The sequence below is a fragment of the Neopsephotus bourkii genome, unplaced genomic scaffold (assembly GCF_033783945.1).
Source record: "Neopsephotus bourkii isolate Nb327-2 ecotype Australia unplaced genomic scaffold, CSIRO-AGI_Nbou_v1 NB_214, whole genome shotgun sequence".
In the NCBI taxonomy this organism is placed as follows: Eukaryota; Metazoa; Chordata; class Aves; order Psittaciformes; family Psittacidae; genus Neopsephotus; species Neopsephotus bourkii.
The window spans coordinates 149,048-170,080 of record NW_026900726.1 but is presented as its reverse complement, the minus strand read 5'-3'; the positions used below and the strand labels follow the sequence as shown (position 1 = coordinate 170,080).

General features: G+C 46.6%; 1 protein-coding gene across 3 annotated transcripts in view; it reads right to left on the bottom strand.

Annotated features, from left to right (window-relative positions):
* Positions 1-21,033, bottom strand: part of IGSF3 (immunoglobulin superfamily member 3) — a 157,420-nt gene that overhangs the window by 82,304 nt on the left and 54,083 nt on the right. The gene's annotated exons all lie outside the window — the stretch shown is intronic.

Below are 21,033 nucleotides of genomic sequence, written 5' to 3'. Positions count from 1 at the left end.
TAACTTCCCAGAAGCAAGGAAAACGAGGCATCAGAGAGACTGCTTTGTGAGACTCAAGCCTCCCACTCTACAGTTCCTTCTGGTGGACACTTACCTTCTTCAGGACTATTACACTCTTGTGATATTCCTGAATAAGGAAATGAACCTGCCCCAGAGGATGCACAACATAAGATCTCCCTGCTTTTACAGTTCTACCATTCTCAATCATCCCATCAGAAAGTAAATTTAAAGTTACCTGGATGCACTAAAGTCTGAAACTACTATTTAGTATAGCTTTACTTCAAAAAGTCACAGAGCCAAGCGTCCAGAAGCCATCCAGCCACTCTTGTGGTCAAAAAAGACAGCCTTATTAACAAAAGAAAGGAGGATGCCAGGGCAGTTGCATACAGCATCCTGAGCTGGGAACCTCATGATGCTCAGCCTCTTTACTTCACAGAGGCTTTGAAGAAGCTGGTGGATCAAGATGTACCTGATGGGAAAGGTGCATAACAATATACACTAGTGTACGAAGGAAAGACTGAGCTGACTGTAGCGCTGGTTCAGATTCGTAATGGCAAATGACTACCTTTTTGCAACACACCTACTGCTTCTTATAGTTTGACTACTTTCCTGCAAAGCTGCTGAGAAAAAGGTCCATTATAATCTGCAATCTTTGCACTGCCCAAACAGACTAACCCCACAGAACAGCAGAGAGTTCCAGTAGTACTATAGGCTCTTTTCTGCACTTAAGGTAGAGCCCATCCTGTCAATCTATTTAATCAACTATCTGTCTTCCTCCAAGGTCAGAACAGAACCTTTCCAGCCCTTTTTCAGCTCTCAGGTCAGTATGTTCTTCATATACCACACCACCATTACTTGTATTACAGGAAAAATATGCAAGCAAAAGCTCCTTGGCAGATTATACTGGGAATGTGCAGGGAGGAAGTGTTGGTTTGCCCACACATTACTTCTAACTCATACTGCTCCCTGTCTTATCCTCAGGAGTTTCTTCTTTCCTACAGCCCTCTGAACACATGCCCTAGTGACTTATATCACTACTGCCAACTCCAGGTATGGTTAAGCACAATACACAGCAGCTTTTATAGTGGCCCGCTGGAATGCCCAAGGCAATGCCTACTCACATCTTTCCCAATGAAAAGCAATGATGACTTCATTACTGCCTTCCCAGCCTGAGCTTCAAAGCTGTAACCACAGGTGCTCACTGTGAGATTTAGTGTAGACCTGCACAAAAAGTGAAGTCTCCCAAGATTTCTATGTATGTTTTTTCTTCTGTTCTTTTAGCTCTTAAAATACATATAAGGACACATAATTTACCCTGGCATCTGCAGCACTGCTCCCAGACCTCTAAAGGATTTAGCACTGTGGTAGTACCAAAGCATCAACACTTTTCACACTACTGAACTCTTTAGCTGGTATGTGCTCCCAGCCTATCAACAGCAGTGGGAGAAATGAAATTGTTCAAGCGATGAAGCTCAGCAGGAAATTTCTGACAGTTCATTATGCCCTGCAGTCTCTGTATTTCTTTTTATTATCATTCTTTAATCTTTAGGTCCTACATGTTCAACAGCCAGGGTCACTCTCAGAACTGTCAAATGTTATTCCCTGTCCAATCACTCACTCTCAGACAGTAAGAAACTTCATTTTGTTTCACAGTCAATAATGTTTTAATGTAACTCCTTTTTTTCATTTTTCTGCATGCGCTGAAATCCCTCCCAATATTAAACAACTGAATGCTCCTGTTACTGCTGTAATTCACTTCATAACATCCCAGATGCTTAAAATACTCTCTCAGGAAAGAGTGTAGTGTCCCAAATCTCACCTTCACCTTATCCTTGCCAAAAGGAAAGAGCATTTACTACCCAGCTTTTCATTAAAGGGATTTCCTCTTTCATGAGGAGGTCTCTCAAAATACTTCCGATCCACAAACAGCCTGGTTCCTTACCTTCCCTCAAATTCATTTTTCCTTAAGAAAGCAAAGCTTCTTGCTCTCTTCATCTGAAACAAATGGAGCAAGGGAACACACACACAGATGCCTCCCTTCACGTCCAAGAGAAACTCTAGTGTTTTGGCCCATGTTTCCATACCCCTGGAAGTTGCTTATTTGGCTTCCTTCCCCTCCCCTTGCTCTGAGTGACTCCAGGTTTTCTCTTACTTTAGTAAGGATCACATTTAGGAGTTCAGCACATTGACCTTCCCTGAGACCTTTACCTGCATGCTTGGCCTGGGCTGGGCCAGAGCATCTCCTTTTCAAATCTCCAAATCAGCACCCTCAAACAACCTCAAATATGAATTGCTTAACCCCAGCTCATTTGCTTTCTAAGGAGAGACACTTAACAATAATCTTAAATATTGACAGGTTTGACGAGCTGATGACAAACTGCCTTGCTACATGTCTCTCCCTAGCTCCTAAAGCACACTGTCCCTCCAGCACTCCAGCTGTACCCTTAAGTATGGGCTCTGTACCTGCTCCCACTTCCTTTGAGCACACAGTTCTGCAGAAATGGCACTGCAAGGAGTTATGAAGTATAATATCTGGAAATTAATGCGGCCACAAGTAATCTCTCCCGCTTCCTTCTGGCATGCGAAAGAAACATTTGTGCTCCTCAACCATGGCCATTAGCACGAGAGAACATCGATTTGCAATGCAAAGCTGCCATCTTGTACCTCTTCTTCAGCAGAAAGAGCTTTCAGGTAAGCAGCAAATTAAGTTATCCAAAGTCAATTGTACTGGCTAAAAAGCATGCATTTCTCTAAACCAGTTTGCTACCCCACCATAAAGGGTTACAAGAATACAAAGCATAGCTGTTCAAGGGCAGACAGTTTCCATTCCCCTCCCCCAAATTCTTCTGGTTTATTCTGTGTTCACAAAACACCAGCAAGATGCTGCCTCTCAAAACTTCTGTGATTCATTAGACACCAAGCCTGAAAAGAGCAACAGATCCAGGGAGATTCTTCAGCTACCTGCTGCCTCTTATTGCTAATTAGGATGTTAGAACTCTTCGTCTCCTTACACTGTAATTTATTAGTCTCCGTAGCATGTCAAGCTATCAGCAGTTGTCACCAAATTACGAAGGCTCCCATTTCAAATGGGAGGACAGGTGCTTTCTGGTATTTGGAATGGAAAACAAAAAGACGCAGAAGCATTACGTTACTACTGTTTCCAGTCTGGGAGGAAGAAAGATACACTCATTCCCTTTACTCACATTCGTAACACAACACTATTACCAATGAGTAAGGAGGAACAACCTCATGTAGTGGGGGGAGTGACCAGCTGGAAAGCACAAGAAAACACTGTGCGCTGAGACAGGTTGCCCAAAGAGGTTGTGGAGTCTCCATCTTCGGAAATACTCAAAAGCTGTGTGGACATGATCCTAACCAACAAGCTCTAGATAGTCCTGCTTGAGCAGGGGGTTTGGAGCAGATGACCTCCAGAGATCCCTTCCAACCTCAACAATTCCATGAAGGTCACTCCAACAGGATTGCATTCACTGCTGCATCAGCTCTGACTTACCTTAGCTCAGCACCAAGCACCTACTCAGAGCAGCCTCACTGTGCCAGCTCCAATGCGGCGAAAACAGCGGCAGAAACACCTTCATCCCAGGAAATTCAGTTTAGAAATGTGGTTTCACAATGCAGTTAAGCTGATTAATGTACCAGCTGTCATGGAAAAAAAGAAGCAGTCCTGCTTTCCCCATCCACTTTATTCCCAGCAACACATACACTCCTCTCCCCGTATCTGACTCCCATACGTGGTGAAAGAAAAATGACCCAAGGAAAGAGATGTTTCCACTAAGAACGCACAAACACTTTTTTTCTTTGGTGCTCAGGAACAGTGGCAAACAACCCTTCTCATTAGCAGCTGGGATATTCCACCAGCTCAGCCATACTGTGAAAAGCACCTTCAGACAGGCAACAGATGGGCCAAGAGAGGCTATGGAGCAGGAGAAAGCAAGGGAACATGTAAGGAAGTGTTGTAGTCTCCTTCTGTTGGGAGACATAGATGGCAGGTTTTTAACGAGTCTTGTGGCAAGGTATCAGGTGAAGCAGTGCTGCAGGTTACTCGCAGGCACACACATGAAAATAAAGGCTTCAAGCCACCAGTTTTAACAAACACTAAGAGCAGGAGACTTAATGAAGCCTAGCTTCCTATGCCTTCAGGAAGGAGGCAGGAGGCTGTCTCTGAGACTAATAATTTGACTGCAAGCTTCAGCTGCAGCTTCTCCTACAGCTGCCACAGTCATTTGGAGGCACTGCTAGAGCACTTGAAGAAAACAGGCTCCCTCAGCCCCCTGCCACCTGCCCAACTCAGCTTCCTACTCTTCACAAGACTTGCAGCAACTCATTTGTCTCCAAGCTCCCTACTCCCATTAAATCTGTGTGAAATTGGCCAAAGGGCTGTCAGGTTATCCAGGAAGTGCTGACAGACAAGGCAGCACCACCAGATAAGCCATCTTCCTCTGAAAACCCAGCCTGAGGAAACCCAATGGGAGGCAGAGGCTGGGAACACAAAACCACACCGAGGGAGGAAGTGCTAGAAAAGACAAGGTACAACAAGGCTAAGAAGGGCTTTTAAAGGGAAGACAAGTACCTTGCGTTTGGCAGGTCAGAAGAGGAGGAACTAATCTGAGAGTTCAGTGGAACGAGCAGACATTAAAAAACGTTAACGAATTTCAGAGGCAGAGATGGATAAGAAGTGCTGCAACTTACACTTCTGAAGCGGAGAGATTCAGGTGCATGCACATACATGTAAGTACCAGAGACAGAGGTCAAGATTTTAAGATTTTAATTTGAACAGAAATACGAACTTGTAACATCAGCAGAGAGAGGCCAGTCCAATTTTTATTAGTGGATAAAATTACCAAGCAGCAGGGACTGTAGAAAGAGTCAGCATCACAGAACAGGCCCCTTACAGCCCCCAGACAAATTCTGAAGCTGGACAGACTATATTCATGAGGTTGTAGGAAAAGGTCTGACAGAGAGGTAGAAGGCAAGGACAACAGGGCTTACATGAAACCATTAGAGAAAGAGACCGAAACTGGTTATCACAAGGGCAATATTGAAGTCAAGGAAGGTAACACTGGATCACAGCTGAGATGTAGAGCAGCGGGTGCTATTAAGAAAACCTTGGCAAAATAAATCATAGAGGCAGACTAAACTGGCAGAGAGCTGGGAGGCAAGAGCTCCAGACAGAGTATCCCATGGGGCTTGCAGAGGATAGAGCAGCTGCTGAAGGAGGAGGGGATAAAGCAGCTTTGCACTGAGGCAGAGAGGCTACACATAGCAAAGCAAATGACAGAGACAAGGGAAAATGAGCTGGGACCCTTAAAGCAAGTAAAAGGGTTAGAAAATCCACCCCTGTGAAAAGCATAGGGAAAAAGAGGAGTACAGAGCAAATCCTCAGGTAAAGGCAAGCTCTTATTTGCATGCCAGTCCTCTTTGTAAAGTCAGTAAGGTTTAAGGAGCAAATTTGACGGTGGAGAAGGGGCTATCCATGCTAGGGAATACCAGTGACATTCAAGAGGGCAAGGAGAAATTAAAGCATTTATGAGGACAAAGCAGAGGGAAGGACCCGAGTGCTCTCAGAGACAGGGAGGTTGGTGCACTCAGGGGACTCATGCCAGCTTCAAGCCACTGCCTTTGCTCTGCTGTCATGCAGCAGATGGTGGGGCCAGGACACGGGAGAGATGGTGGAAAAAGCGTCCCAGGGGGGTGCAGGCAGATGCCACTGTGTCGGAGGTGTAAACAGATATGGGACACAAATATTGACAGAAGGAGAGGTGTGGGGGAAATTCAAGTCTATCATGCAAGAAGAAAGCTGGCAACAGGGCTGGCAGGGGAAGGGAGACAGCAGAAAGTCCCTGAAGGGGCAAAGTGGTGTTGCTGAAAACCAAGATAAGCAAAAGCCTGGCTGGCAAGCAAGGTACCTTGCTATGGCACGTGTGATCTAGGCACAGGAAAGAAGGGTCCTGGACTAACCAACAGCACTTGCTGAATGAGAGGCCCCAGCTGTTGGCACCAAGACAAGAACTACAGATGCAATGGAGAAAGGGACATGACCTTAATGACCGCAGTCTCACCTGATTATGGAGTCTGGAAAAAGCTATAAACTGGATTTTTTCAGGATTACAGCATCAGTTCAGCAACACCACACCTCAGGCACAAGTCCAAAAGCTCTCCTGTCTCCCAGAGCAACATGTCTCAGCACCCATGTGATGAGATGGGGCAGCACAGCCCAAGAGATGCTCCAAAGGTGATACAGCCCGACCAACAAGAGCAGACTTGTCCCTTTGTAGGGCTGCAGGTTTACCAGAAGGCCTGAAAGAGAGTCCCAGTTTCTAGACAGAGATTATGTGTCTGAGGGTGACTAACCAGCATTTGTCGCTAAACAAAAAATCTTCCCCAATCAACTGAGAAAAGGAAGTGGCAGAGAGGTGGAGGTAAACCCTTTCTCAGCCAATACACCACACTGAGCGTCCTCTTGCATATATTCCCCAGTGCAGCAGTTTTGATCTTCAGCTACTTAGCAGAGCCTAGTCCCCTCTGATCAGGGAGTTAAGGAAAGGCTTACATAGCTACCAGGGAGGAGGCTTTTTATTTATCCGATTTCAGCTTTCCCAACTCATCAGACTCTAGAGGAATTCAATTAATGAGAATAAAACTTTTGTTTGATGCAAGTCTGGAAGGGTGGTTTTTGTTGGTTTTTTTTTTTTTTTTCTGTAAATAGCTGCACTCCAGAGATTCTTAGACTGATTATAAGCCTTAACAGCAACTGACTGATACAAGCTGAACAGATATAGTAATCACACCGAAACACCACATACGCAGGTCTGGAACTGCTGGGGACTGACAGAGCTGGAGGAGACCAAAGACATGGAGAAGGGATGAAGAAAGGGAGGGCCAGGAAGCTGGGAAGAGCAAGCCCAAAGGAGCTGCTGATGCCATCCCCCCTCCTCAGTTTACTGCAGCAGACTGCATGTGAGGGTTGACACAGATTGCATTTAAGCATGCACAAGAATGGCTTGGTGAGTACAGAATCACAGAATCCCAAGGGTTGGAAGGGACCTCAAGAGATCATCTGGTCCAAGCCCCCTGCAAGAGCAGGGTAACCTAGAGTACATCACACAGGAACTTGTCCAGGCGGGCCTTGAATATCTCCAATGTGGGAGACTCCACAACCCCCCTGGGCAACCTGTTCCAGTGCTCTGTCACTCTCACAGTAAAGAAGTTCTTCCTGATGTTAACGTGGAACCTTCTATGCTCCAGTTTACACCCATTGCCCCTTGTCCTATCACTGGATATCACTGAAAAAAGCCTAGCTCCATCATCATGACACCCACCCGTTACATATTTGTAAACACTGATGAGGTCACCCCTCAGTCTCCTCTTCTCCAAGCTGAAGAGACCCAGCTCCTTCAGCCTCTCCTCATAAGGGAGGTGTTCCACTCCCTTAATCATCTTTGTGGCTCTGCGCTGGACTCTTTCAAGCAGTTCCCTGTCCTTCTTGAACTGAGGGGCCCAGAACTGGACGCAATATTCCAGATGTGGCCTAACCAAGGCAGAATAGAGGGGGAGGAGAACCTCTCTTGACCTACTAACCACACACTTTCTAATGCACCCCAGAATGCCATTTGCCCTCTTGGCCACAAGGGCACATTGCTGGCTCATGTTCATCCTCCTATCCACCAGGACCCCCAGGTCCCTTTCCCCTTCGCTACTTTCCAGCAGGTCAGTCCCCAGCCTGTACTGGTACATGGGGTTGTTCTTCCCCAGATGCAAGACTCTACACTTGCCCTTGTTGAATTTCATCAAATTTCTCCCTGCCCAACTCTCCAGCCTGTCCAGGTCTCGCTGAATGGCAGCACAGCCTTCTGGTGTGTCAGCCACTCCTCCCAGCTTAGTGTCATCAGCGAACTTGCTGATAGTACACTCGGTTCCCTCATCCAGGTCGTTGATGAAAATATTAAACAGCACTGGTCCCAGCACCGACCCCTGAGGGACTCCACTAGTCACAGACCTCCAGCTAGACTCTGCACCATTGACCACAACTCTCTGCCTTCTTCCTTCCAACCAGTTCTTGATCCACCTCACTACCTGATCGTCAAGCCCACACTTCCTTAGCTTGTCTATGAGAATGCTGTGGGAGACAGTATCAAATGCCTTACTGAAATAAAGAAAAACCACATCTACTGCTCTACCATCATCCCTCCACCTAGTCACTTCCTCATAGAAGGCTATAAGGTTGGTCAAACATGACTTCCCCCTCATAAAACCATGTTGGCTGTTCTTAATAACCCCCTCATCCTTGATATGCCTAGAAATGGAGTCAAGAATAAGTTGTTCCATCACCTTTCCAGGGACAGAGGTAAGGCTGACCGGTCTATAATTACCCGGGTCCTCCTTCTTGCCCTTCTTATAGACTGGTGTGACATTTGCCATCCTCCAATCCTCAGGCACCTCTCCCGTTTCCCACAACTTACCAAAGATGATGGAGAGTGGCCTAGCAATGACCTCCGCCAGCTCCCTCAGCACCCGTGGGTGCATTCCATGCACACCCATCGATTTATAGATGTCCAGATTGCATAGCTGATCCCTAACCCAATCCTCATCTACCAAAGCAAACTCCTCCTTCGTCCTGACTCCTTCTGGGGCAATAGGAATCTGGGGCCCCCAGGGAGAGTCTGCAGGAGTAAAGACAGAGGCAAAGAAGGCATTCAGCAGCTTTGCCTTCTTTATATCCTCTGTCTCCAGGGCACCCACCTCGTTCAGCAGTGGGCCTATATTGCCTCTTGTGTTAGTTTTATTTGCTATGTATTTGAAGAAACCCTTTCTATTGTCCTTAACCTGACTAGCAAGATTAAGTTCCAAGGAGGCCTTAGCTGTCCTAATTGCCTCCCTACATCCTCTAACAACTGTCCTATATTCGTCCCAAGTGGCCAGCCCCTCTTTCCATAATCCATAGATTCTCCTTTTCCACTTGAGTTTGCCCAGCAGCTCCTTGTTTAACCACGCTGGTCTCCTAGCTCCCTTACTTGATTTCCTAACCATTGGGACGCTCAGATCCTGAGCCTGGAAGAAGCGGTCCTTGAATGCTGACTGACTATCTTGAGCCCCTTTACCGCCTAGTACCCTTTCCCACGAGACTTCTCTTAGCAGTTGACTGAACAGGCCAAAGTACCCACAGCAGCTATGAACCACCACCTCCAGACAGGGAAGCAAAACTAAATGCCCTGCACAGGCTCACAAGGCAACGTCAGAGCACTGCTGGTGCGTAGCTGCTCCTGGCACATGTCCCAGAGCACACAAAAGCCACCCCCAGCACTCAAAGCCATGGCCATCCTTGGCTGGGGAGGTGTCCCCAAGCCCACCACAGCTGTCTCCTCCACGGTGCATGACCAGGGCCCAACCTGTCTCCTGAGGCAGGACCAAGGGGCTCTGGCAAGCCCAGGGGTTGATCCCAGCACATTATATGGCAATGGGTCACACCAGCACTGCAAAAGAGTGGGAAAGAAGTAACTCTGATAGCAATGCATCAGAGAGAATTCTACTCAGATAATCCTTTCCTAAGGTTGGCCAGCTGGCTTTAAAGAGAGCATAAGGAGGAACATTATAAATCACTGAATCAATAGGAACCAAATACAGGGTACAAAAAACTCTTCACATCCAAACGTTTTAAATCCTGCCAAAGACAAGCACAGCTCCCAGCCCCAGCTTCCAGGCAGTGCTCATCCCAGGTGATTTACCCAGTGGTTATTCAATGCACATTTCACTAAAATCTGCATGGCTATATCCAGCCAGGAGACCAAACACCCATAATTTGCTTTGACACCTCCTAGCTACACTGCTCTGACAAAAGCAACCAGAGGCATCCCATACCATTATAAACCCAAGAAAACAGAAACTCCAGCTTCCCTTACTAAACTCCCTTACTAAATGCAGCAAGTGAGCAAAAGGGAGGAAACAGAGGCTGAACCAGCCAGAATCCATCAACTGTTTAGGACAGCACCAGTAATAGCTCCTGGCTGTGTACTTGGGAAAGACACATAGGTGTTTCTATACTCCACTTACACAGAAACCTCAGGAACTATTCCTCCTCTTCCCTAAGGGAGACTCAAGACATTTGAGGTTTAACAACTGCAACAAACAGTCTCCTCTTACAAGAGAAAACATTCAGGAACAAGATAACAAGAGACACAGTTACTGAAACAGGATGAAAACATGAAGAAAGCCTCCAGGGTCTAAGCACTGCCCTAATGACTGCAGACTGCAGCTCAGAAAATCTGAATTCAAGTATACAGCTCTCATCACTACTTGCAGATCAAACAGGAATGCCAAGATGCAAATCTTGCTGCCTGCAAGAGAGGTAATCTAAGCCACCATTTGTGAGCAGCCTGCCAGCAATGCCACAGCCCCTGCAAGCGCAAAGAGAGAGAAATCTGCAAATGCCCTTGATCTTACATTCATTTCCCAGTAGATTACCGTGCTGAACCCAAACATCACTGCTATTCTGTTTGGGAGACTTGAGGGCACACTCCTTATTACATTTGAAAAGGCAAGGGAATATATTCTCTATTCAAATCTGACTGCAGACATGTGAGATGGGCTCAAAAAAAGGGCTAGAAGGGGAAGTAATGCCAGCTATACTCCTTTCAAACAGTTTTAAGAACAGTATTTTAATTATTTTATAGCCAAGAGGTATAGCAGCTCTACAATGCCAGCTCAAAATTAGCAGATACGTTTCCCTTGTACACTAGAAAAGAAGGCGGATGCTAAACCCATTATAGACAGCAAAGTGTCATCAGAGCAAAGAAGGTAAAAATAGCGAAGTTATCTGTAAGATGACTAAGCAAATAGATTTTCAAAAATATGCTTTCAACTACAACACCCTTTTCTTAGAGCTGTATACATCCGTTTAGTTTTGTTAATTTCTCAATTCTTGCTTTTGATCATTTATTTTTGGCCTCCTGCTAGCATACTTCCCCAGAAGCCTCACTTCACCCTACCCACACTCAAGACTCGCATCCACATACAGAGGATGATTTAGAAACTGATGCTGATCACCCCAGTAACGACAGAGAACCTCTAGTGCAGCAGTTCCAGGATCATGTATATGCATTTCTTTTGTATCTGTCCATCCTCATTTTTGCCCCTTCCTCATCACCCCCACCTACCTCAGAGATCTCCATGGCTCCACTGGCAACTTCCAGACCTAATGGAACCCCCTCCTCACCCAACCCTTGCTCCCATCATTCTTCAGCTGAGAAACAGACCACCTCTTTTCCAGGCCATCCCCAGCTCCCAGAGGAGGAAGGCAGATATTGCTACCTCAGCAACAGCAGTGGTGAGAAGAAATGGGAGCAGCAGAGTCAGGTCCTGCTCCTGCATCTGGGATGGGAGCCATAACCCATAGCACTTCTCCCACATATGCTGCCAGTGGGCCAGGCTGCTGGCCTCAGCTATCACCACGTTCCTCTGGGCATCTCTCTCTCTTCCACCAACACCCAGATGTCTCTGTGAAGAAAATTACCCTTTCCTCAGATTACATCTCTTTAGGGACCTAGCTGGCCTCCACACAGCTGCAATCGCTGGTAATCTACATTTCTGAGGTAACAGCAGGAGCTGGTGCTTGGCCAAGCCTCCCAAGTCATTACTTTGCCATGCCAAAGCCCTGTGCATGGCTCCAGCTCCTTCTCACACAGGGATGGGTACCTGCTGGCACCCCAAAAAGCCAACTCCTGCTCCAATCCCTGCCAGGAACCCAGCCCTCTTCCTCCAGGAGCCAAGCATAAGGCCCTGGGCTGCCCTTCCCAGCAAGCAGGTTTCCAAAGCTCAAACCCATTACCTTGAGATCATTAGGATGCTTTTAGTAACGTATCCCAGTGGATCTGCTAGAACAGCTATTAGGTGTTTGATACACAATAAATCTTCCCTCATGCTCTCCCCTCTCACCGTACATCTTTCCCCAAAACAAGCCAGCCAGAAGATAGGGACAGACTAAACTACACAGGTTTGTGATCCAGATGAGAGCCAGAAGTAGGGTGGCACTAGCTCAGCGTGGGCAACCCTCTGAGAAGAGATGACAGACGTCTCCAAGACTAACTCCTTGCCCACCCTATGCTACCCCAACACCTCAGGGCTGTCTCAGATGGCCTTACCACCTCTGCCAGTTAAAAATCAACCACACATTTGCTGCCACCTTCTAACCTGCAAAGGCTGAAATAAAAAAAAAGCCTGAGCAACAGGGCCAGGCTGCTGCAGAAAATATCAGATTTAAATATCTGCAGTATCCAAGTAACTGCTGCAGTAAGCACTGTCCTTTCTTCACATGGTGGCTGCAGGGCAGCAAGGATCCTCTGCGAAGCTCCCTCGGAGCGCCCAAGCCAAAGCAAACCAAGAGCAAACCTGTGTGCATAGCAACTGGCAGTCTTCATCCTTTACTTTTGCAAAGCTATTCCATTTAAAATTCTGTCTAAATTCCATTTAAAATTCCATTTAAACGGGGTGATCTCCCATGATTTGCCCCACAATGGCAGAGAAGCTGCAAGATTTTAGCCTCACCTCTCCCACCTTCAGCAGCAGAAGGAGATCTACCTGATTTCAAGCACATCACTGGAGAGCTCTTGCTATGGAGGGGAAAGGGGTTAACCTACAGCTGCAGACGAACACCACAGGTACAAGTGGAAAACTCAAGAGGAGTGGATGAGGTGTAAAAGCAGCACAAGCAAGGAAAGGACAAAACAAAACTAGGCATCTCAGGCAAGACTTAAGTACATGCAAGAATGCAGACCCTGGACAACCTCTAACCCTCTGCAGCACAGGCACCCAAAGCTGATCTCTGATCCCCGCCCACAGGCAGGGCACCTGAAGCTGATCTTGTTCAAGTCTGTCTCATTTACAGCAGAAAGGAGCAAGTGCTTGGTGACTTAAAGCATTTGGCAGCTACATGCTCTGGATTAGATTTAACTGCCAGCTAGCTCATGGCATGGGACTGATTAAATGTAACAGCTCCTTACGTGCCAGTGACCCATAGATAAACTGTGCCGCTGTAACACTGATGGCTGGAACGAACCACAGCAGCTCCAAATTACATTCACGTGGGTTATGCCTCACGAATGCAATGGGGTGGCAAGGAGCGGCTGGTCCCATTCATGTAGGATAAGTGAGGTAAGTAACACCACAGAGCACAAAGTAAAAAATCAATTTTCTTCCTTTCCTAACACCAAGAGTGAAATCAATCAGGGCATAACAATCTCTTCCATGCTATGCTTCCAACATGTCTAAGAAAAAAGCAGCCTGCTTGCTTAATGGCAGCAGGCAAAACCTCAGCCCTAACACTGCACTTCAACAAACCACCCATGACACCTTTTAAACCACTCTCTCTTACTTCAAGAATATGAGAGCAGAGACAGAGCAACCTGCCTACAATTACACCACCAGTGAGAAGAAAGCACTGGAATTTGCATGCTGTGACACCTGCTGTAGGTGCTGGATAACGCTCCAGACATAAAGGTCAAACCCTTCAGCAGGAACTCTTAAGATACTGTCTGCAGGCCACAGGCAGTCAGCAGTAAGCTGGGAGATGGCACAGTGCCAGCTCAGTTTCTCTTGGTATCCATGCTCTTCATCAAAGCACCTTAGTACCTGGCAGGGCAGTTAAGCAATCGCCCCCTGCAAGACACAGCAAACACCCCTCCTCTATAATGGGATTAGACAGAAGAGCAGGAACACAGGATACAGGAATCTCCAGGAGAGGAAAAGCAAAGCTTGACAGTATTCAGGAGGTGGCAGAAACTGAGGACCAAGGAAAACAAAAGGAGTAAATGGTGAGACTGTGGCTTTTTGCTAAATGAAGTAGATTCTAGGGAAGGAGCTCTAGTTTTGCCTAGGATTTCTGTATCTGCCCCCAGCCCCCAAACAGTAATATGTTTATATGCACTGTCAAATACAAGTGCAGCCAATATGTCTGCCCTGAGACTTTCTGGGATTGTGTGAGAAGGGAGGGAGCAGAAAGCACTGAGCCAGCGAGATGAAATGATACAGTGAGAGGGGGCACAGTACTTTGAAAGCACATGGGAGATAAATGCATTCAGATTAATTGCTTAGAAAGGAATAAATATTAGTAAGTACTATAATTACCTTGAACACTTTACAAAGCTGTAAGAAGAATCATGACTAGAAGAAGGGCTGGCACACATGCTCGTTGGGAGCTCCTATTTTAAGTCAGCAAGAAGAAACCAACAAGGCTTGAAACCCAGGTTGGTAATTTCAGCCTGGCAGCCAGCCACAGCCCTTTGGCTAGATTCTAGGTACTGGGTAACTTGAGTTAATAAGTGCCAGATTCCAGCAGTACAGTCTTCTGGAGTAAAGAGCCTCTGGATGACTTACAGCAACAAGTACCTGCCACCTTCTGTGACTCTCACTCAAGGTCCAGCTATACTTTCAGAGAGATTTGGAGGAACCTAGGCAGGTTCCTACATCCCTGGTGATGATGCTGAATGGAGACAAAAGATTCATCCAAGAAGTCAAAAATCATGATTTATCTAAGCAGACAAATTTTGATACCCATGCCGTAATGAGGGATCAGAGCCCTTCTTGCCCTGAGAGGCAAACAAAAACTTTTGCTTTTTTGGGCTTTCTTCAAGCCTCCATTTCTCTAAAAGCTTCCAAAACCATCCATTTCACACAGCAGCATGGGTCAGTGCTGAGCTCCCCTCAAACACAGAACACACATTTAGCGATACAGAGTCCACAGAAAAACACATCTACCTCACCCTGTGCTCCCAGCTCCCTTTAACAAGCTTATCAACTTCCATACAAAGCCCAAAAGCCACAGAAGTGGCACTGTGCCTCAGGCAGACAGATCAGGGATGCAGCAGGAGGAGAAAAATGACCATCAAGAAAGCAAACAAACAAAATAATCCCCAAAAAACTCAGATGCACCACCCATTGCCTGCTCTTCTCCCTGTAATCATGACAACTCCAGAAGGGAATGTATTTGCTTTAGGGCAAAGCTATTTGGTTTTGTGTGGGGAGTAGAGAACACCAGGCAAATGACACTGATTCCAGACTTCTGCCACTAGTTAAAGCAAAACAAAACCTAGCAGTTGAAATCATCTCCAATCATGTCAGACCTTGATGAGCTGTTTTGCAAGGGCCAGAAAAACCAAACCCAGAATCCCAAACCAAACAAACAGTATTAGTGTAATGCTCAGCAGTGCTAATGGCTGTGCAGCTGTACAGTGGCAAACGCTCTGGATACTGATGGTTTCTACTATCCCAATGGGTCCAGCTTTGAGGCCATAAACTGCACAGGTATCTCTCCCACACTTCAGCAGCAGCCTCAGCCCTTCCTGGCTGGCCAAGGCTTATGGCTGTCAAGATCAAAAAAAGCCAGAAGTGCTAGATGTTTTTTTGAGTCGCAAATGGAATCAATACCTTGGTAGGAAAGAGTAAGTCTGCAAAGAGGGTGGCAAGTGCACCGCTCAGGAACAAGATAATAAATACAGATGATCCTCTCTGTTTCTTCTGTGCTTGTGAATCTCTGATGCTTTAAAAGCTATGAGCGTTGTGGACGGCCCAGCATTTGGCAAGATCCATCCTCCTAAGCCTGTTCTCATCTATCTTTCTTACCAGTTAGGTTTGTCTTCCTTCTCCTCCTAACACTTTCCCTTGGACCATCTTTTCCCCACTTCACAGCACCCAGCAAGAGCAGCAAACAGACCTGGAACCACTAAGGAACCACCAGCAGTGGTTAAAATCAGACAGAAGCCACAGGAGGGTGCAGGCAGTGGCTTCAGCCAGAAGCTGCAGATTGAACACTATGCAGAGCAGAGCAGGCAGCCTCTGTCAGGAGCCAGTAGTAGTTTAGAGAGTGGCTGTGTCAAGCACTGGACTCATGTCACTTGTTTGGCAGAGCTGAGCAACCAGTCACACAACCCGGACCCATGGTACTGAGGCCCCATTCCATGAACAGCAATCCAGGGAAACCCAGCCAAATTAATTCACTGTGCCCTCCAGCCACCTGCCTGCACAGCAGCCCCCCTTCCCTTGGGCACCCATAAACATCTGCAGGGTCATATGAAAACCAGAACTACCTTCAAGTCAGATGAGTCCTCCATAATCCCTCTATGTATTTTCTGATTTTGACAAGTTAGTTTTCAAACCAAGCAAGTCCCTCCAACCTGTTCCTCACATGAGCACCCTGGCCTGCATTCTTCGCTCCCTATGCCAGGCAGGAACCAGACTGGGACAGTCTGCTGCTCTGCTTTTCAGCATTTGTGCAATCGCCTGTGCAGCAACAGTGCAAGTCCTTTTCGAGAAAAGCTTCCCATCACGTAGCTGAGATAGTCTTGTTTGGTTTTTTTGCTCATGTTCAATTATTTACTGAAATATGACTTTAGCAGCAGCTAGAAAGGCAAGATTTCCTCTTGCCTCATTGCCATTTCCTAATGAAACCTCCTAATGACAAAAAGCTTACTAACATACATTACTGGAAGCATGTTCTTAGCATGCTGATGGACACAGGGTGTGCAACAGGTTAGAGCTCATACATGCGCACAGACATCCTATACTCACTGAAGGCAGCTGCAGACCCCATTTCTCTGCCTTGCAATTTGATCAAACCCTACTCTGTCAGGAAAGGCTCCATTTTAGCCTCTCCATACTTGATAAGAAACAGATGCTAAATGTCTCCTAACATTTAACCAGACAACTATTCCTTAAGACGTTTTTATATGACTAGGAAAGAGATGCCAATATAAAAACAGAGTCGAAAGCAATTTAGTGGGTTATTAAGGAGTATTTAGCAACTTGAAAGCCAGAGGCAAATCTCAATACTGCAGTTTTCCAGACACTGGCTGGAGGGCCTAAATATCCTTGATATCAGCAGACAAGTCAATTCATAAGAAGTGGAACCCTAGCAACAAGAATAAATCCCAATCCTGTTTGAAAAGCTGTAAGTTTCTGGGCAGGGTCTGCAGATCAGTAACAATCAGATAATACAGAGTACTCTTTCAGCTTACAGCACTCTGATTCATCTAAGTTAAACCAACTAAAATACCTCTGGCTTCATACTAGACTGTATAACCTTTAGGTCAATGGCTGAATCCATGGCTGATTTTGCAGGGGTAAGAAGGAAGCCAAGAGAGACAAAAGGAAGAACTTTTCTTTTAAAATTTTAAAGACAAAACAGTTTCCTGGTCAAAAAAAAAAAATTCGTAAGCCTCCCAACACAGAAGCAATGCTCTCGTTATGACCCTCTTTCTTTCACCCCCTCCCTGTGGCCTGCAGCACTGTTTATTCTGCCTTTCACTTTATATAATGGGTCTGGTAAAAGCGTTCAAAGCACACATTCGATTTATGATAAAAACTGCTTTAATAAAGACATCTAACTTGACGGAAGGTCAACTAAAAGACAACAATTCGCATAAACCAAAACTTCCTGTGTAAATAGACAGGATCTGTAGGAGCCTCAGGATGTCAGGCAGTCTGGCCAAGACTGCAGGGAGCGAGTCTCCCCATGAAGAATTACATTTGGGGATATGTAAAAGTGGAGCCTGCCAGCCCAGCACCAATAGCTGCACTCAGCAAACCCAGAGAGCCTGCTGAACCACATGCAGAAACAAGGCAGCAGCCAGGGCCACCCCATCCAACGCATTCCCCAAAAGAAGCAGAGCCAAAGGCCAACCCATCACCCTTGCGATCAGTCCAGGTCCAGCACTGCACAGTGACCTAGAGGCAGCAAACACAAGAGTGAGGGAGGCACGATGGGCTTGCAAAACAAAGCTTGCAGCAGAGGGCTTTGGGCAGACACAGATGGAGAAAGCATAATCTTGGCCACTGTTGCTAACAATGCATGGGTGAGCAGATGAGGCACCAGCGACATTCCTGGGCTGCTAGCTTTGGTAAACAAAAACAACCCCAAACACTGGGCCTGCAACACCCACTTTGTCAATCTCTTTGCCTTTACTGCTCCAGCCAAGCAGCCTTCAGTGCACCTAGGCTTGTGTGTCAGCCCCATACAGACCCCCTCAACTGCTGTGCCCAAAGAGGCAGCAGAAGAGCAGGAGGGTGTGACAGCTGACACCTGACAGCCAAACAACTGAGCAGCAGTCACCTGCACACTGCTGCTTCCCAGCCAGCACTCCTTCCCCTCCAGGAGACAGGCCTTCAAGATGTTCCCTTCTTTCTTCAAGAGTCACTCCTGTATCATTATTTCACTCCAATATGCCATTTACAAGTGAGCTGCAGTTTCAAGACCTTATGCAGGCTCTACACCCCTCTAAGAATCACAAATAAATCACCAATTACTATGCATAGAGAGAGGAACAGGGCAATGAGTCTATGTACATATATACATATGCAATTTTTGAACACAAAGAGCTGTAAATTGCATTTACAGGTGGTATACTGGAGACCGCAAGAGACTCAAAAGCCAAACTATTCATAAACCAGTCACTGACATGAATGAATTCAGCGTTCCCCAGAAGCCTATTGTGTTTCCTATATATTACGCTATAAATATGAGGAGTATCATACTTTGCATCCTTGCAAAAGAAAGAAGGTAAATCTTGAAACTACACATGGATTAGCACTGGCTGGCAAAAGTATTAATGGTCTCATCGCTTCATGAGGATTATTTACAGCACTTGCTCTATTTTCCCATTTCGTACTTGCTGTGATGAAGTGCCACTTGTTTAAAGAACCCTGTAACAAACACTGCAGCAAGAGGGGAAAAAACAGCAGAGATCTACAAATGTTATACCCACATGCCAGATGTGGGTTTTCAAACCCTGGTTTTGCAGTAACTTGGATTCTCATAGCTAGCTAATACCTGATATGTTATATTAAATCACCCACTGGCTCTTTTCCACAACCACAATTCCTCTTTCAGTGATTCTAATGAGTTTGCAAAAGGACAAGGAAAAACAGAGTTATATTTCTTTTTCTGCATACACAACCTATAGTTGAGTATATTCTAGCACTAACATTACTTGTTTGGAAAGCAACAGTCCTTTTCTAGCCAGGCAGCGGTTTATGTTACAAAATAAGGCCTTTTACCCTAGCCTCTTCCCCATCAAGTCAAATGGTGTCTCAGTTTTACAAACAGCAACCTAAAGCACTTCTGTGCACCTTGAGGTTTTGAGGTGTGGTCACACATGCCCAATTTTGTTAAAATCAGCATCTGGGCAAATGCAGATCAACTGTCTCAAGAAACCCAGGTGAAAAATACCATAAGGAAACTAACTCCAAGCATGCACGTGGTATGCTTCCTACGGTTAACAACCCCACGTTTGACACAAGGAGGCCAGCACAATGCTTTTATGAACTAGAAATGTCCATGGAATTTAGGGAGCAATTCTTCAAGTGACAGAAGGCACCTCGCAGTTCACCCCCAACCCAGGGAGAGCAAACGCACACCAGAGCCAGCTTTAGGCCAAACCCAGAAAGCCAGCTCCTGCACTCAGCGAGTCAGGGCAGCCTTGGCAGCTGGCCATGCAGTGGGATTAGCACAGACACAGGGTGTCCAGCCCAGGCCTGGCGAGTCCCACTTCTGTACCACAGAAGGAAGCCTTCGGCAGGATGATGGATGCCCTCTGCTGCTATGCTGCTGCATCAGCTTTGGAGCAGCGGGCAGGAAACCAGCCGCTCACTCACTGGTTCCATATTAGGAAGACTTAATCCACAATGATATAATTGTTCTTCAACAGGAGAGATTGAGCACACAAAGCCAAGGCAGCAAGTGACTCCTGTTCGTCTACACCCATCTTGTGGACTACAACAGACCACTTGCACTCATGGAGCTAAATCACCCTGGATAAACTTAGCTTTCAGATGGCTTTTTTCAGGGAAGCCAAGGAAGAAAGCTACTGGTTAAGGGCACTTTGAACCTTCTCCAAAACCATTTCAAAGAGTCATCTCTCTTCCTAAAGACAGACAGCATGAAAAACCACACATGCAAATTACAGACATGGAAGCACGCTGCAATTCAAGTGAAGATGTTGTTTCCAAATTGGCAGAGCAGGTATGTGACAATTCTCAGGACAGTACAACAGCAGCCTTGCTGCTTCTTCTCTCACTAGTATTAATGCCAGCAGAAAATCTTACCAATGAAAAGGCAAATCAAAACAACTCCGAAGCTGCTCTGTACATACACAGGCAGAAAGCAGTGTGACGGTGCTGTACTGTATTTACCACAAACGTTCCTATCAACTCCTCAATACTAAATCATACACATGGGCTGCCGCAAGAGATGTAAGAGACATTTTAATTGCCTTATATTCTGCTTTTCCCAAATTTGTAGGGAGGCACCTTGCACTGCTACAGCACCTCTCACCCAGCAGCGGGGCCCCTCCCAGAGTAGTTTACAGAACTGTCTACAGTCACCTCCTGGGCAGGTACTTATGGGATGGGACAAAGACACACGTTTAACGGTTCCCAGAGTACAAAACGCTGGCAGAAAGAGAAGAGACTGCAGGAGTAGTTCGGCGAGACAGCACAAAGCAATCGAACTGCATTTTACGACAGCAGGGACTGCCTTCCCTCGACATTTACACGTACTCTTCGAGAGCCGAGGACTTCGTTTTCGCAGCCTACCTTACCCCCCCAGGCACTTCCTCCGCCTTCACTGTGCAAGCTCAAGACCTACCGGGGATTACCTACCCTTACCGTGCCCTTCCGAGCCGCCGGGTTCCTGACCCCCTCACGGAGCAGCCCCAGTGGCTGCTCAGCGTCCTAAGGTGATGTCGGAGCCCAGAGCGGTGGAGTTGCCGTGTCCTGCCCTGCTCGGCCCCGACGCTCCCACGGCCCAGCCGGCCGCTCCATCCGGACACCGCCCCGCTCCCCGGGGCTCGGCGGAGGATAGTTACGGGGGTATCGCAGGTGAAGCGGAAACACCGACTTATTTTATTTATATATTTATATATATATTTATTTATTCATTCCCCCTCCTCCCTCCGACTGCAGGAACGCAGCGGGCAGTGACAACTCCCGGGGAAAGGCGCTGGGTATTTTCGGCAGGGGTGAGCCTCCGGGAAG